Source organism: Tiliqua scincoides, chromosome 2 (assembly GCF_035046505.1).
Source record: "Tiliqua scincoides isolate rTilSci1 chromosome 2, rTilSci1.hap2, whole genome shotgun sequence".
In the NCBI taxonomy this organism is placed as follows: domain Eukaryota; kingdom Metazoa; phylum Chordata; class Lepidosauria; order Squamata; family Scincidae; genus Tiliqua; species Tiliqua scincoides.
In genome coordinates, this window is record NC_089822.1 from 9,624,581 (window position 1) to 9,642,649 (window position 18,069).

Here is an 18,069-nt window from a genome sequence, read left to right on the forward strand (position 1 = left end):
TAATCAGCCCTCCACTGCATAAATGGTTGGTTGGTTGGTTGGCAACTTTCAGTCTCGAAAGACTATGGTATAAGCCTACAGCACCCGGTATTCCCAGGTGGTCTCCCATCCAAGTACTAACCAGGCCTGACCCTGCTTAGCTTCTGAGATCAGACGAGATCAGGCATGTGCAGGGTAACAGTTGCTGCATAGTTGGGTTATGGAAAAAAATACGGAAAAAGTTGTCCTAGGTATGTGGAAACCCGTCAAGACAAAGCTCTTGCTTCCTCTTGGAATTGATGGAGGTTTGCTAATAGAACAGGTGGTGGTCGTGGCCCGAAGCAGGGACAGCACAACTGGATGTGCCATCCAGAAAAAGCCAGAAAGGAACAAAATGCAACCACTTAACCTCAATCCTTTTTGACAAAACAGGCAGTTCTGGTCATGCCGAGAACTCCCAGCCTGTCCCTCTCGTTCTGTTTTATTTAAAGGGTTTACATGTCACTGCCGCTACATAAGCACCATGCCAATGTGAATGGGCTTGTTTGCTTCATGGATGGAGTTAGACCAGTTTAAGGTAGCTACATATGTTCATGGACGTGAAGGAGCAGATGGTCCTCCGGATACCTTGGGCCCTTCCTCTTGCGCTTGCTCTCTTTTAAGAACCTCTGAGTCCATCTCACACCTCACTGTCGGCAAACACAAAGTTCAAGAGTGTTTAAAAAGTAAGTAAATTGAGAGACAGATTCCCCTGTTCAGCTCGTACCCTTTTAGAGCGACACCAACTCAGAGGAGAGGGGTGGAAGTCATCTTTTGCTTTAACGTCATTTATTCACTGGGAGCAGCCTCAAGGAAGTTCTGTGATTCATTACAGTTTCCACCTCTATGTTTGAGCACTGACAGTAAATTCTATTCTTTGGGTCTGCATTTTTTATTATTATTGCTGTGCTTGGCATAGGGCTTGAATGAAAGCGAGCACAAATGATGACAAAACTCTACAGAGCGACGGGACACCATTGTAAACTGTTTCCATCCTACCCTTATAAATGATGGATTGCTTCTCCCTGGCTGTTTAATCAGATCTTCAAACAATGCCACTCCGATTCCTCTGAGATGTTGAGAATAGTGGTGTGCGCAGATGGCAGGGGAGCTAGATGGAACTACAAATTAAGCACTGGGCTTGACCACGGTGGGAAGAACATAGCCCTCTCTGTTTAAAACGTTGTCAATAAATGGACACCATATATTTCTCAAGGGTGTGAGCGTCACAGTCCGCAGCTGTTCTGTTTGAGACTGTCCACAGGCCACAGACAGGGAGTAACCCCTGGCAACTGTGACAATCTGCTTCTTGCTGAGACATAGACAACGACCTATTAAAGCCACCGCTTGCAGTTGGTGGATATTTATGGGCATCTAATGAACTTCCAATATTGTCTTGGAAGTGGTGGCCAACTTGTGTTTATGTAATCATTAAGTTCAATAAAAGGGGTGGGGGGAGTTGCTGATCTAAAAAGCCATATGGTAGAGAGGCTGCATCAGGTAAAAGCAGGAGTTGGGAAGTAAATTGATTATTTTATTTTCCGCACTGCTTGGTCAGTAAAGTCCCTTTAAATCAGATGAACAGCCCCCACCTTATATGGAGAGATGGGTATATGATGTGACTCTGAGAGTACAGAAAAAAAAATGCAAACTGTAGTCTTGGGTCAAGAGCTTCCTGAAATTTTCCAATTTTATTTATTTTAATTTTAAAATGTGCTTCTCATCCTTATGACTGTAAAGTTGTATTTACATCTTGTTCCTTTAGCTCAAAGAACTAGCAGAGGAGCTTTTAAATAAGTTAAGCAATAAAATATACAAATCAATATAAAACACAGTGAAATAATAGCAGAGCAGCAACTAAATTAAAGAAAACTAAAAAAGAAAGATTAGAAGATCTAAAATGCATGGCTGATGTTTTTTAAAAAAGGTTTCCCATGTTACTCAAAGGACATCAGACTCTTTTTCCAGGCAAGCCTCTCTGGGGTGGCATTCCAGAATCAAAGTCCCACAACAGAAGAGGCTCTGCCTCGCCTCTAAAGCCAGGGGCAGGAGCCCGCAAGAAGGGCTGGCAAAAATTATCTTAGTGTTTGGGTAGGTTTATGCAGGAGAAGATGGCTCTTTGAGAGAGATACTGCCAGTTCTAATTCACTATCCAAGAATGAGGAGAACTGTAGGGGACAGTACTTCATGTCTCGCCTAGCTCCTTGGTCCTCTTTGTGACTTGCACAACCAGTACATGCCATCACATCAGTGCCAAGAACTAGCCCCAGTTGTAACCTTGGCCAACAGCTGGTCCCTAACATAGCACAGCAGAAGGACATTCACACCTCTGTCTGCTGTAGATGAGAGGAAACAAGGCCAATAATAGCAATCATTCTAAGCAGCATTCTGTGGGCCAGGGGTGCTCAATATGTCGATCGCGATCGACTGGTCGATCGTGAGGCAAAATGAGTCAATCGCAGGCTTCTCTCCCATCCATGCATCCCTGGGAGTGAGCCCCTGGCAGGCTTGTGAGCCCAGGGAGTGAGCTCAGGGAGTGAGCCCAAGGAGCCCAGGGAGTGAGCCCAGGGAGTGAGCCCCTGGCAGGCTCCTCCCTGGGAGAGGAGCCGCTGGCAGGCTTCTCTCCTGTCCAGGCATCCCTGGGAGTGAGCCCCGTTGACTCTACTGGGGCTGACTTACCTTTCCCCTGTTTTTGCACTGGTATGTATGGAGATCTGCCCCCCCCAACTTCCATCTGTTGGTTCTGTTTGCAAGGGGTTTTGCACTGGTCTTGCTGTGATGTCTATATAGAGATCTTCCCTCCCCCACACCTTTCCCCTGTTTTTGCACTGCTATGTATGGAGATCTGCCCCCCCCCCAACTTCCATCTGTTGGTTCTGTGTGCAAGGGGTTTTGCACTGGTCTTGCTGTGATGTCTATATAGAGATCTTCCCTCCCCCACACCTTTCCCCTGTTTTTGCACTGGTCTGTATAGAGATCTGCTCCCCCCCCCCACTTGTATTGGAATTGAGGAAGATCTGGTGAGGAGGTAGATGTGGTGTCAGCAGTGGCCCCTTTAAGGGTAAGGCCTGGGCATCCAGCAGAGTGTGCTGCACAGCTGCAGCCACTTGAAGGCAATAGGGCCCTCAGGGATATAAGAGCACCTGAGGCAGGAAGGGTTCCACTTATTTATGTGAGTCAGCCTTTTCCTACATGAAGATCATTAAGTTCCACCATGACTGATGAACATTTGGAAGTGTGCTTGAGGCTGGCTGTCAGCAGCTACTGTCCGGACTATGCATCCTTGGCTGATTCACTTCAGTGCAAGTCATCAAAGTAAACTCAAGTAATTACAAAAATGTTTATAGTTAATTATGTTGTGTTGTGCAATATTGGCTCATGCGGTTATGCAAGGTACACCAACATACATTGTACACATAAATGTTATATGTTATGATGGCGTGAACATTGTAAAAAAACTCTGGTAGATCTCCGGGCCTTGCTGGGTTTCAAAGTAGCTCTCGAGCCAAAAAAAGTGCGAGCACCCCTGCTGTGGGCAATCATTTCTAGGATGTCAGCACCACCCTCCACATTCATTCATCAGTTAAGGGGGCATTTGTTTTGTCTTTTTTTTTTTCTCCTAAGTAGTCTAGTCCTCAGTGTCTGGAACCTACTTGCCAAGGATAGAATGCAAGTGGGAGTGTGATCGGGCCTAGGATGGATCTGATTTAAATCAAGATTAATTTCAAATGTTGTGCAGGTGTCCTTTAAAGGGATTAATTTTAATTTATTTTACACTTTTTACATACTGCACCTTCAACAGCCTTTCATCTTCCTTTTGCTGACTTGGAGAAGCAATCCCAAGCCTGATGTAATACTGATATAAACCTGATATAATCTCCAGTCCTGGAGATATAATACTAGGTGCAGAGAATTTTGACCCTGAGAAAGCATTCTTCCTACCAAACAGCTGCCTACCATTTTTTTTTTTTTTTTTTTTTTTTTTGCTTTTCAAATATAGAAGTTTTATTTTATTCTTTAGATAGAAGTAGGATAAACTTTTTTTTTTTTTTTGGGTATTGGATTTTGGTGTTTTCCAAAAGTTAGAAGTGCAGAAAGCTGTCTTATGTGCTTTTGTTCAAAATTTACATTATAATTGCAAATTATAATCACTTTAAGAGTGTACTAGATTGGTGATATAGGTATAGGTGGTATATTGTCAGCAGATGCAGCCATAGTCATTACTCACCCCCCCCCCCAATAAAAACAGGGGAATTTTTTCCACAGATTTTTGTTTGTTTTACACAAATGAGAAGTACAGAAGGTGGTATTATGTGTTTTTATTTTGTTATTGCCATTTTCTCTAACCTCTATCCATAGGGATAGGGAGGAAAGCAAATCTGGGATAATCAGCCTTTTCCTTGTCTGATGTATACCCATTAGGGTAATTGTCAGAAATCCTTCACAAAACTTTCCTTGCTATCTCAAACCTGAGCTGGAGGATGCACACTCATCCCTGGGCGCATGAGAAAATTATTCATTATGAGTAGCTCTAGGCATTGTTTTCAGTAAACTAACTGACAAATGCCAAGATAAAGAAAACCACACTTTACAAAAATGTTGTGCTAGACAGCTCCCTTGCTTTATAGGGGCTTTATCATACAAGGGAAAGGAAGGCAAAATCCTTCCTCTTATGAAATGCGCCACCATTTCAATGCTGCTTGCATAAGAAAGGCTTTCAGTGGTTTATGCCTGATCTATGGACAGGGCCTGTAGGAAACAAGAGATCGCTTAAAGCAGGGTGCAGTGCCAGAGATGTAAATGCTAATGATTGTGACAGAGTCACTGAGATTCCTACCTGAGATGCAGGAGAAATCAAGACACCTGTACATAATCAAAAGGAATAGAACTTCTGCTCTGTCTCAGCCTTGGAAGAAGGTAGGCCCACCTGCAGGCAATGAAATGGTAATAAGCACAAGAGGAATATGAAAAAAGGAAGAAAGACCTTACAGCTGTTTTGCCTCAGAAGATGCAGAGGACCTTGGAAACCCCTGCAAAATGCTTATTTTCTGTTTACTTTGTGAGAGTTGTGGTGTCAGAGCATATTACCAACTATCAGATTGATATTGCTGGAAAAGAGTACAGGTTGTGTCTCATTATCCATAGATTAAAAAAAAAAATCAGTGGATACCAAATCAGTGAAAAAATAGCTTTCAAGACCCACTTTGAGGTTTATTGCTCCTCTATTGTCACCCCAGAATGCATTAATAACTATACTGCATTCAGCCACTAGACGGGGCGAATAATGTAATCTAATGGAATGAAATTGTAATTATTTAACAGCACAAAGGTAGGAAATTGGATTTGGGTGCTTTTTCCCCCCTTGTTACAAGGCATTTAAAGGTGAATCTAGGATACCAAATAGACCTCGGTATCAGTGGTGAGTCAAATAAGTAGATACCAAATCAATGGATACCGAGGTCCCACATGTACTGTACTCTGTATAATAATTTTTCCCTTATCCAAAGTACTTATTTGGATATCGGATTTTTTTGCAGCCTTTTGGATATCAGATTTTTTTTTGTATTTAGGAATACTTGCATATACATAATGAGAGATCTTGAGGATAGAGCCTAAGTCTAAACACAAAATTCATTTATGTTTCATATACCCCTTGTACAGAAAACCTGAAGGTAATTATTACAAATATTTGTATAATTAAATGTATAAATTTATACAATATTTGTAATCAGTTTGTGCATGAAACAAGGTTTATGCATGGAACACAGTTTGTAATCTTATTTCTTTCTGCAAAGAAGTAAAAAAAAAAGTCATGTTGGTTCCATATTTTGGAATATTCCATATTTGTGAATTCTGGTTAAGGGATGTACAACCTGTATGGAATTTCATTCAACAGTCTAAATGTGAGTTGGTTACGAACTACGTGAGAATTTAAGCAATCTGCATTTTCTGTAGGTGGTTTTAGATTACTTTTTTCTTTTCTTAATGTGAAGACTTCTCAAGTGACAGGATCCCTATGATAATTAGATTCCAGTCCTATTACTTATCTTGATATGTTTCTCACTCAACCACCCAAGCATGACTCGCAGGGAATTTCAGATTCTGAAAGCATGTGCAATTTTCTGATAAAGTCAGCAATAAGTATATATGGCTCATTTCATTTGGTTCAGAATCCTCTTTGAAGAATATACACAGTGTCATTCTCCAGTTCATAGCTCTACGATGCCATCATGAAGTTGGTTACCGTTGTAAAAATAACACATTTCTATTGAACTGATTTTATTGTGTGTAAGTGATCACTGGAAAAGTACTTACACAAATGTGTCTATTTTCTGTGTTGCTTCACTCCCTATTTTTTGGCTTTCCCTCTCCCAAAAAGTTGGATTGGGAAGATGAAGTTTGGGCATGATTGGGTGACTAGTTACATATAGAATATATGTACCATGGTTTTGTTGTTTCCAGCTAATCAAAGATTTGGTAGACTGATCAATATTTCTATATTTGTGTGTGTGTGTGTGTGTGTGAGAGAGAGAGAGAGAGAGAATGGAGGGGAGAGAAGCAAATGTAACCCTATAAAGCAGTGGTTCTCAAACTTTTTAGCACTGGGACCCACTTTTTAGATTGACAATCTGTCTGGGACCTACCAGATTTGATGTCATGGCCAGAAGTGACATCATCAAGCAGGAAAATTTTTACTCCCCCATTCAACAAAATAAAATTAAGTAAATTAAATGTTTACAATGTTAAAAAATTGAAAAGAAAGAAGAATCTTCCTAACCCAAGCAGTTGCTGATCTGTTTTAAAGAATTCCCCAAACATCCCAAAGGCTACAATCCTATCCACACATACCTGGGACTAAGTGCCATTGACTATCATTGTTAAAAACATCTGCAAAGTAACCTGTTAAAAGTACAGATCTGTCACATTTCCCCAAATGCAGCCACATAACATTGTAGCATTAAGTCTAATATATTAAAAATACACAGTGAAATGAATGGGTACCCACTGAAATTGGCTCATGAACCACCTAGTGGGTCCTGACCCACAGTTTGAGAAACAAAACTGGCTTGTAACAAAACATGTGGTGCTGGAGACTCAAGTAAACCTTCCATGAACCTACTGTGGCCCTCAGACTGATGAAATTGCCATGGATAATTCTTTAATGGCAAAATCCATTACATAATGTGCATGTCTACTCAGAAGTAAGTCCTGTTGTATTCTGTAGGGTTTCCTTCCAGGAAAGTGTGTATGGGACAAGAATGTATGTATAGGAAGTCACAAATACTGCAAGAATTATTCATGGAAGAACTATATTTTTCTATCTAGTTAACTAAAAACTGAACTGGATGCCATAAGGCATACAAGCAGTTATGCAAAGCTGTACACAGTGGGGATGGGGTGGGGGGAGGGACTTCTTGCTACAGTCTCTTTATGTCCTGTAATGAGAGATTTGATTACCCATATTTTAGCATGCATAACCAGTTTGTCGCGCCCTTATGAGTCCACATAAGCACCAATAATAACGGTGACAATTCTAACTATGAGTGATTGCTTCTGCATATTTTATGGTGCTCTTTAACACCCTATAACCTTATGCTGAATTTGTAAGTTGTAAGAAACTTGTTTAAAAATCAAATCAGCAAAATGTTTATGTGGATTAAACTTTGGCTATTAAATTATTCTGGCAGTAAATACTGCCCTAAAATCCATGCGAGAAAGTGCGGGTCTCTTGGGTCTTGTCGATCTGCCCCCACAACACCCAGCCATCGCTGTGCTTATAATAATAGTGTCTTGCCTTTTGAGCTTCCTTTTCCGTGCTCAAGTCTTGAATTGCTCCTTGTCCTTCCCTCCTTGAGTCATCTGAAGCTTTTTTATCTACTATGTGCACTTTTCTGCAGTGCACCAGTTCTCCAAAGGAGGAGATTGTGTTCTGGATTCTGTGGAAAGATTTGCAAGGTAAGGGCCTTGTGCAACTGGAATACTGGTTACAACTGGGCAAGGGGGCCTTACTCAGTCACACTCGTGCTCATAGGAACTGGAATGAACATGCTTCAACGGAACAAACAGGGGGCCTTGAATTGTTGCCTGCATCTCTGATGCATAGCTGCACACTTTGTGATGCTTGAGCATCTGCTAATATACCTGATATTTTGGTTGACTTCAGTGGCTTTTTGGATTCCCCAAATATTAATGTATTATTTAAAAAGCCAATTAAGATCAAGAGACAACATGAAGAAGCTGTTTTATCTGCATTGGTTCAATGGCTTGTATTTCAGAATTTTGCAATAAAAAGCAGTACATCTAACAGAGAATGTTGTTATGTAATATACTGTCGCAGTAAACACCTTGGAAGTTATATAAGATCTATATAACAAGTAATGGGAAAGGCTGGTGTAATGGTGTTAAAGCAGATTTTTACTGTACTGTATGTGTGGTTGTATTGTCTGAGAGCCATGAGGTTTTGGAAAGTGGTGTTAATTTCAGTGGAAGAAATGATGAAATGGGGTGCCTTGAAATCCACTGGTTTGCTTGGTGAATAATCTGAAAGCAGTGCCAATCAATAAACAAGAGAGAACACTGCATTATTTAATTTGTTAACCAGTGTAAAATAGACTGTTACAAAGCACTGAGAAAAGTCAGTTGAACTAGTGTAGGTAAGTATAGATAGTGTGACCCAGAAACATTGATACAGAGGAATGCACTCATTCAATTTACTTTGAATTTCCACCGCTAATAAAGGTCGAAAGAAACATGACTTAGGAGATCCATAATTGGACCATCTGTCTTTTGAAATTATTTTTAAGGCAGCCACTTGAAGAATCAGTACCGGGGCAGTTAAGCCTTTTCTTCCATGCAATTTCCTGATCTAAATAGACTTCGTCCCCCCGCCCCCAATACTGTTAGACCTGCAGCTGGGAAAAAGGGAAAAGCACAAATCAAGTACTTTTTTTTTATTTTTCACATTTTTATACCACCCTCTCTCCAAAGAGCTCAAGGCAGTTTACACAGCTGCTCCCCTCCTTTTGTCCTCACAACAACCCTGTGAAGGTAGGTGAGGCAGAGAGAAAGTGACTGGCCCAAGGTCACCCAGGAAGCTTCATGGATGAGCGCGGATTTGAACCTGTATCTTCGAGGTCTAAGCACCTCCTAAATCACTACACCACCCTGCCTCTCTTTCCCTCCTTTCCCTCCCTTTACTGCAGGCCTAATAGCGCCTTCAACTGGTGCAGGAAAAAATGGTTTGGGAGGGGAACAGAAGAAGGGCAGGTGCAAAGAAGGGCAGGCAAAGAAGACAAGTCTCTTTTCAAGGGTCTTGCAGTCAAAATATTGATAAGAGAGAGGAAGCAGATGGAGGCAGTAATATGGGGATGGGAGGAGGGAGAATTTATCTGTACCACTTAGACTTACTGAAGCTTCAGAGAGAGAGAGAGAGAGAGAGAGAGGCCATAAAACTACATTGCATAAAACAATAATTTGAATCTGCATTGCAAAAACCTTGTGGATATGTGCATTTAAATCTGCTGGGGTTTTGGCCTTTGTCTTTTGCTCCTTTTGCTGAATTTCAATTTTGATACAGACCTGGTTTGAAGAGAAAAAGCATCCCCTATGGTAGATTAGACCCCTGTAACTCGCAAGCTTCATTTCCCAAGGAAAGATTTTCATGTGCAATGGAAAGTGTTTTCTTCTAAAAGCTCTTATCTTAGGAGGTTGTGTTTTTTGTTTTTTTTAAACTCAGCAATTTTTTATCTCTTCCGTTACATCCTGCGGCACATTACACAGTGATTAGAAACTCTTGTGGGAGAAGGAACACCCCTAAAAGTTGCTGTGTCAAGTTTTTGCTAAGCCTTAATAGGCATTCTAATGTCAGATAAGTGTGAAAAGTTCAAGCAACTCCTGTTTTAATATCACCTGCCTCAAACACTTATCCATCTGGCACCTCTGCATTTGAATATTATAATTCCCAAAAGCATTTTGCATATAAACAAGGCTAATGGGATCCTTTTATATCTCCTTCAATATAACTGTAGATTTAGGAAGATGAAAGTGAATGACAGTCCTACAAGTACTGTATTACTATGTCATGGTCTCTCCTTCAAAAGCTTCTGCCCCTCATCCAGGGTCAGAATACAGAGCTAGGATGCTGTCTGATTACTTTGGAATTGCACAGTCACAGTGCTCTTAATGCATAAACACAGGAAAAAGATGTCCACTTTTCGAGGACATGTCCACTTTTTTAACCTTGTGTCCTCGAAAAGAACTTAAATCTCCTGCTTTTCCCTGTGAATGGGCCCCTGCAGGCAGTACATAACCTTCTTGTAATTAATAAATTATACGTAATAAATTATATGTAATATAGTTTTAAATTTAATAATTCCTGTGGCACATGAATTAACGTGCCACCGGTGTTTGCCCTGCCCCCGCACGAGGCACAGGAAGAACCAGCCCCGTAGTCTATTGGCTGGGGACTAATTGGATTGGGGCCACATGCAGGCTGCACGGGGAAACCCGCTCAGTCGGGACCAGGCAGCGATCCCCCACCCGCCCACCCTTTGGCAGTCCAAGACTAGCTGGTCGCCAACTGGGGCCGGATAGAAATTTTTTGCCATCAGCCTAATTGGCAGGTTGGTTGGTGGTTTTTTGCCTACCCCGGACTGTGGAGTTAGGGGCAGAGTTGTGGTTTTCCATAGGTCTTGTTGGTCACTTTAGGCAGGTGTCGTGCGGGTTTTGGGTAGGTAAGGTCATCTCGGTGAACACTGCAGGGTGGCAAGGGCCGGGTGGACTCCACGCTTGGTCATGCTGGCATTCCCGGCTGGGTGACGCAGGCTGGATGAACCTCAGCCTGGTGGCAAAGGCGCATCGCGGGTTCACTCAGGTGGCCTGACATAGCCTGCCACCCTGGTCCTTCGGGGTGACAATGAAGGGGGTGGCAGGCTTGTACTGACACTGCCCAGAGTTGGGTGTGGTCGCCCAAATTGTTATAGGGGGAAGTAGACGGGCAGCTCTGTTTCCCCCATGTAGAACCCGCATGACTTATTTGTTAGGTCCTGTTGCAACCTTAAGTATATTTAAATAGTTAATAAAGTGGCTCTTTGTACCATATGCCCTTGCCTGTGTCTTTATTGGGGGGTGCTGGGTAATAAGTAATATAGTGTTTAAATTAACCAAATGAAATCAATATACGAGTGTTTTTGGCTTTCACTCTTTTTTTTTTGCCCCACATTTTTCTTGGATGTCCTACATTTTGGGGTGTCTTGTCCTCTTTTGTAGTTATGACATCTGGTCACCCTGCATAAACAGAAATTATTATTATTATTATTATTATTATTATTATTATACCAGTCTTCCGAGACTGAAGGCTGCCAACACATTATTATTATTATTATTATTATTATTATTATTATTATTATTATTATTATTATTATTATTATTATTATTATCAACAACAACAACAACAACAACAACAACTTTATTTTTACCCCGCCTTTCTCCCCAGAGGAACTCAAGGCGGCTTACAACAAAGGTTAAAAGCATAAATTAAAAAACTTAATTTAAAAACAGATAAAAACGTATTAGCAACACATCTTAAAAACAGTAGTCAGATAAAAGTGTAGAAGAGTATAGAGCAGCAGTTTATAAAAGGAACCAGGCCTGTAACCAAGTGTTAAAAAGGTATTAAAAGATGTTAAAATGATGTTAAAAAGGCCAGGAACTCAGAAGGCTTGTTTTCAGGCCTCGCTGGAAAGAAATATTGCCTATTTCAGATTTGAAAGTTTGAAAATGAAATGGGTGACTAGTTGTATGCAATGTTAAATCTACTGTGTATATGGTGCACAACAAATGAGCCTATGTGTTGTGGTGTTCAGAGGTTCAAACTAGCTGTGGGAAGATCCAGGTTCCATATTTTCCTCTCCCCCACCCCCATCATGAATCTTGCTGGGTGACTGTAGACCAGTCATTTACAGCACAGGATCATTAACCTCACAGGATAGTTCTATATAAAATGGGTGGGCTCTAATAAGCCCAAGGAAAATGAATAACTTTACTATCCTGAATGCAATACAGTGTGATCCTGAGTAAGTGTGCATAAGGTTATAACTCCGAACTTACACATTCAAACTTAGGAGAAAACTTCATTGCGTTCAGTTGGACTTACTGATGAGTAATGTTTAGGATCAGACTTTTTTTTTTTTAAGTGCCGTTCCATTGAGGCTTATGATGGGTGTTAAGTAAATACTGAGTGGATTCAGTTTGCTTGCAAATGGCTCTCTTGTTAAACAACAGTTCTATTAATTAAAGAAAAGCATTTGACTCTGTTAATGATAGAATTTCAATTAGATCAAATGATGAGCAGGTGGCATCCCCACTCTGCTCCAAGTATGCCTCCATATGCTGCATAAGGCTGAATTTGCAGGGAGCATTCGCTTGTTATATTTTATAAGTCACATTATACGTATTTAGAAAGAGATAGCAAGAAATGTACCTCAGAATTGCTAAGCCAAAAACTCCAACTGGTTAATGACCAAACTGCATGCCATGATTTAACTTGGTTGGCAAGAGAAGTCATCTGACCCTACTGATCAATCTCACAGACGCCTTCCATGATGTCATGGCATTGGATCCATTTGCCATCACAATTAGTTGGGGGTGGCTGAATCCTACAGGAAGACCTGATCTTAGGAGTTTGAGGCGTTCTTAAACTCTTCGATGATGCTGGCTCTTCATGGGAGCTGGAGAAAACAGGCAGAGCAACATTGATCAGGGAAGGCCTGACCAAGCAGTGTTCCCCTTTAACTCTTCGTCTATGGGCAGCTGGCTGAAGGATCACCTGGGAGAAAGGTAACAAAAGCAATTGCACCTCCCTCCTTAATAGACTAATGTCATTCTGAGTCCCCTCATCATAACACCCAGTTACACTCTGCCCATAACTATCCTGCCCTTTTACTAACTTGTAAAGAATCTTGTTGCAATTATGCATACTTTTGCATTAAACATTGCTTTTTCCAGTCCGCATATGTGTATATCTGGGCCACGTGGGAAGATATTAAAAAAAAGAATGCTTTGGGAAACTATGCACAGTGCTATCTGTAAGTCTAGAAACTTAAAACAAAATGTAACAGAAAATTCCTTATGCAGCCATTCTGTATTGGAATTTTACAGGCAGGTGAAAATTCAGTTTAAGAGACATCTGAAAACATCCCTTTAGCACAGGAGGCAAGAATCGACCAGGCAACAAGGGAGACAGGTGAGCAGTTCTGCCAAGATTTGCCTGATCAACTCTTGACATGAAATGAATTTGGGGGTCCCTTCTCAGGTCAAGCATCCGAGGAATTTTGGGAGAAGCCATTGAGTTTCAAAAAGACATGTCTCTGTTATTCCTAGTTGGTCCCTGGATTTTGCCTAAAGAGAAATCCACAGGAGAGCTACTTCCTCTGATTAATTTCAGGAGAAGCAAGATTAAGAAGCCTTGGAAAACTTTTCCAAGTAGATCAGTCAATCATCTCTAGCTCTCTCTATGAAATGAAAAACAAAAATGCAAAAACTGGACCATGAAGTGGGGGAAAAAATCCAAAACACTCTCCTGCTAGCTGTGTGTGGATGATGCAATATAGTCTAACATTTCCTCTCACGTGAGAATTTTTTGTTTGGAACAGGACAATATGGGCAGAATTAGAATGAGGCACTGCAAATACGTTGCCAATAGCACCCAGAGGATTGAATATATTGATCTTGTTAGGGTTTAAAGACCTAATAATGGACTGTCAATTTTCTCCCCTTTTCTTTGTATGCTGCTTTTTCTCTGGACCCTTTAAAATGCGGATGATTGTCCACCTCCACTGTTAGGAAAGATTAGAAGACTACAAAAGAAATAAAAGCGGAAAAGGAGGATTAGTCTGGCTTTGTGTCATCTAGAAATAAAATCCATCTAATTCACCCTGATTATCCTTGCTATAGTGTTAAATGTAGACTAAATAGTTTAATATGGATTTATGTAATGAGCTCACAAATTGATTTTTGCACTGCAAAACCCAGTTTAGGAACAGTCTCTTAATGAGATCAAAAGACCATTTCTGCATTGTGACACTAGACCAGGGGTCTCCAGACTTTTTGGCCGAAGGGCCGCATCAAATATCTGGCATGGTATCGAGGGCAGGAAAAAAAATTAAATATAAAATTTAAATAAATATATTAGAGATGGAACTTAGATGAATGACAGAAATGAATGAATGAATGGGCTCAAATGTCCAGGATTTCTCCAAGCACCAATACAGCCCAAGAAATAAAGCACACACACTTAAATGGACCCCATTCCTCCACCCCACAAGTACAACTCTGGTTGTGTTTGGTCAACTGGGCCAGAGGCTCTCGGGATCAGAGACTGGCCGCGGGCCGGATAGAGGCTCTCTGCAGGCCGCATCTGGCCCCCAGATTGTCTAGTGGAGACCCCTGCACTAGACAATCTGTTTCTTGGGTTGTGGATTTGACAATGTTGATGGGTATGTTTCCCACATGGCGCCCAGACCATTACTATATCTATTTAAACAAATAATCAACGATGAGATATGCTGCTTTCTGGCTCAAACAGGCCCTCTGAGCAGCTTGCAGTAAAAAGCACTGAACCCCGTGCCAAATGCACTAATGCATATGAAATATATCACAAATACACCTCTCCTTCCTTTTCTCTCCTGTAAACAATCTTCAGAATAAGAAAGCCAAGCAGAAAAGCTTTTTTCTTTCTTTCTTCAGAAGGAAAGGAAAAAAAAAATGTGTTGTGGAAAAACCTTCTTCATTCCCCTGGGACCTGTAAGCATCTCTTATGGAGAAAATGCAAATATCATGCCACTCTGAGTGACAGGAGAAAATAGGTTTCATATCCCCTCCTTTCTCCCCGTTTCCAAACCGTCTTCTGTTGAGGAATAATATCACACACCTGATTTAAACATTAATTATTTAGGGGTATGATCTGCTGATAATATGTGGAATAAGATTCCTCACGAGGTCTGGAGAGGATGAATCCCTGAGAAGCGGCCCTCTTCCTAACAAGCCTTCTTCTCTGGCAGGTTGCGTGGCCTCTATTAGATGTATTTGTAATTGGCGTCTGGGTTGGACAACACTGTCAGCCTCTCATTTCAGGGTTCAGAGCAGAGCATCAGGTACCCAGATTTGTAATTATAATAGATCCTATTCCTATTGATATTCTGAAGCCACCTCACCTCCCTATTCCTTCCCCGGGATCTGAAGGGAGGGGAGACTTCAGAGCGATAAAGCCCTCTCTCTGTTTTCTCTCAGACAAACACTAGTTTTCTCCAGAGCTTTTTAAATCTAGGATTTACATAGCAGAGGAATATATGGTGTTGTACAGAATTCAGTAAGATTCCTTGGGCACAGAGTAGGGGACCCACGACAGAACTTGGCTCGGTGGGACCCACGTCAAAAATATAGCTGGGTGGGAGACTGGCCCAACCTTCAGACATTGCCACCCAATTAGGATATGTTCCTCCAGTTTTCAGTGTCACCAATGAGTACGCTACAGTCACAATTGTAGCCAGCAGTGTAAGGGTTCTGAATATAATAATAATACATGTATTTATATACTGCCTTTCTCGGTCGTCAGATTCTCCTCAAACTTTATTCAAGGCGGTTTACATGGGCAGGCTGTTCTAAATCCCCGTAGGGATTTTTACAACTGAAGAAGGTTCTATCTTTCAAGAACCACAACATTTCAGATGGATCTTTTTGATCTGGTATCACATTCTGGCCTCCAGTTTCCTCCCACGCAAGCTGACAAGCAGCTCCTTCATCTCTCACATGGAGGGCAGCCAAGACGCTTCTTCGCTCACATCAAAGAGCAGGTGGAATAACTCGGCTCAGCTTGTCAGCTGCTTCAAGGTCTCACCTGAATTCACGGTGCCGTTGGCCTCGAACTGGCGACCAGCGGATGTTATCTTCAGGCAAACAGAGGCTCTACCCTCTAGACCAGACCTCCTGTCCTGAACTGAACTGAGTAGTCCTTATCAGAGTAGGCTTTGCCTTATCATGGAGGACATGGTGCTAACTTCAGAGAGTGGAGATGGCACTGCAGTATGATTGACATGGTGGCACACATGACAGGCTTTCATTCTGCATACACAGATCCAGTACTGCCCTGGCCGCATACATAGACACAGTGCTTTCCATAGCTACAATGCTTTCCTGGCTGTGGAAGTATAGATGTGCTACTTAAAATAACCAGTAGAGTTTCCTTAGTGTCAAATTGGGAAATGATATGTGAAAAGTGGGCTGGCATACATTGTGTGTCCTTAAATTAGGTTGTCTTATTTTTGGTTTTGTTTTAAATCTAATCAAGGGAAAAGTTGAGTCTCTGAATTATGTGATTTAGAGCATTAGGATTACAGCAAGAAAGGCCTGCACCATTTGGGAAAGCACAGTTGAAAACCCAAGAGTTTGAATTCCCTAACCTTTAAATTTGGTTGTGCATCGAGTATGTATATGTGCATTGAATCCTTCCCAGGGTTTTATCCCCTACCTTGGGGCTTTGATCTCTGTATCAACTGTTCTTTGTATTACGGGGGGGTGGGGGCAGATCTGCAGATCCCGTATCTGTGGTTTCACTTAACTGTGGATACAGGGGGCCCCCATGAACCCCCGCACCCTCCAGAGCTTCCCCAGCCCTCCTAGTGTCCTTTAAAGGCATAAAAATGTCATTACCGGATTTACAAAAAAATCTCCTCCTCTCTGCCTCGTGTTTTAATAAAGCAAAATAAAAGCTGTAGCAATAAATGTTTTAATTAATGAAATTATTCACAGTTGATTAAAAACCCCCGTCTCCCCTTTACAACCCCTTCCTGCCCCCTCATAAGCCTAACACCTGTTCCTTATACTAGTATTATGGAGTGAGTGAGAGAGAGAGAGAGAGAGAGAGAGAGAGAGAGGTTTCCCACTTCATTGGCTGCTTCTTGCAGGGGACAAAGAAAGTTAGAAGACAGTGACATCATGTTACATGTTATACCTTATTAAATCTTTCCAGGAAGAGGAGGAGGTGAAGATACAGACCTGCTGTTTTCCATGGCAACCATGCATCAGCTGTAATGTGTAGTTCAAGTATCTGTGTTTGGGTTGCTTTTGCAATACACCAAATGGAACTTACAGCTGCTTATTTCAGTGGGATATATATGAGTGGGATATATATGGCTTTCTGTCTTTCCTGCAAAATAGTTTTGCTAAGGAAAAGAAAACGACCATGGAATGCTTATGCTTTGACCAATATATGGTTGTTGTGGAAAAGGAACTGTCCCATGTCCCCGTCTTCTGGGCCACCCATATCTGAGAAAGGGCTTTTGAAACACGAATCTGGAGTTACGGATATTAAGACGTGAACTTCATCAGTCTTGACTGAACTTTTCTTGCTTCTTTCAAAAGTCTTGAACAATTCGCTTGAGCCAGAGCCTCTCATCTGTTAGCAGCCCCATATTACTTTAGGTCAAACTCAGGGCTGACTCTTCCTACAGTACAACCTCTTTGCAGTAATATTATTGGATGGCTTTTCCATGAGCCATGTGATAATTAGGGGATGAATTTTCTGCTGTTTTGGTTGGTGAATGGGGGGGGGGAAGAGACTCACAAAACCTGTTTGAACTGACAGAGGCAGAATTTTTTTGCTACTGGTATGATGGGGGAGTAACTGGCCCTCCTCACCAGTGTGCAGTTTCTTTCTTCATCTTTCTCACAACACATCACACTTGTGCGTACTCATCTAGCCACCTCAACTCTCTCTCTCTCTCACACACACACACACAAAAACACTAAAGCCAGATGGTGGCAAGGAAATTGCTCCCCTTTTTTGTGTACTATTGAGAAAATAGGTCCCTCTGCAATCCTTTTTTTGTCCTTTTCCTCACTGTCCTTTCCCCCCACTTTTTAAAAATTTCCTCTTTTATTTTCTCATTTCATCTGCAATATATACCGGTGCAATTCTATTTTGAAGATACCTGAGTTTTGTTTTCTGCAGTCAGAGGAGTAAGGGGATATGTGGAAGAGAGAAATGAGAAGGCT

At 41.5% G+C, this 18,069-nt stretch overlaps 1 protein-coding gene and 1 pseudogene across 1 annotated transcript in view; one reads left to right on the forward strand and one right to left on the reverse strand.

Moving 5' to 3' along the window:
• The window catches only part of DCC (DCC netrin 1 receptor), a 634,807-nt gene that overhangs the window by 247,145 nt on the left and 369,593 nt on the right, over window positions 1-18,069 (forward strand). The gene's annotated exons all lie outside the window — the stretch shown is intronic.
• Window positions 73-192, reverse strand: LOC136642600 (5S ribosomal RNA; annotated as a pseudogene).